We start from the raw sequence: 372 nt of genomic DNA, 5'->3' as shown, positions 1-372 counted from the left end.
CGCCCCTCTCTCCCTGCCACACTTGCCCTTGTCTTCCTTCCCTGCCCACCGCACCTTCCTTTCAGTCTTCCCAGTTACTTTATTCCCTTTCCCACCTCCTTTCCCTCCCGCCCAGCGTCGACCCCATGAGCGGCGTGCTCTTTGCCGCTGTCCCGTGCCACAGCATCCCCGTGCCGTGCCTCCTGGCGCACCAGATCTGTGGGTGGTGGTGGAGGGAGGAGGATGGGTCACGGGGCACAGCCCCTCTCCTGGGGTATTCGCCAGCCATCAGGGTTGGGGTATAACTAGGTTAGTAAAAGTCAAGGCAGTGCAGCAGCCCCGGCCAGGGCTGGTACAGTGGGGATGAGCAGCACAGCTCTGCCTGGGGCGGCA

Source organism: Cariama cristata, unplaced genomic scaffold (genome assembly GCF_000690535.1).
Source record: "Cariama cristata isolate BGI_N322 unplaced genomic scaffold, ASM69053v1 scaffold25650, whole genome shotgun sequence".
Lineage (NCBI taxonomy): Eukaryota > Metazoa > Chordata > Aves > Cariamiformes > Cariamidae > Cariama > Cariama cristata.
Note: the sequence above shows the minus strand (reverse complement) of the source record.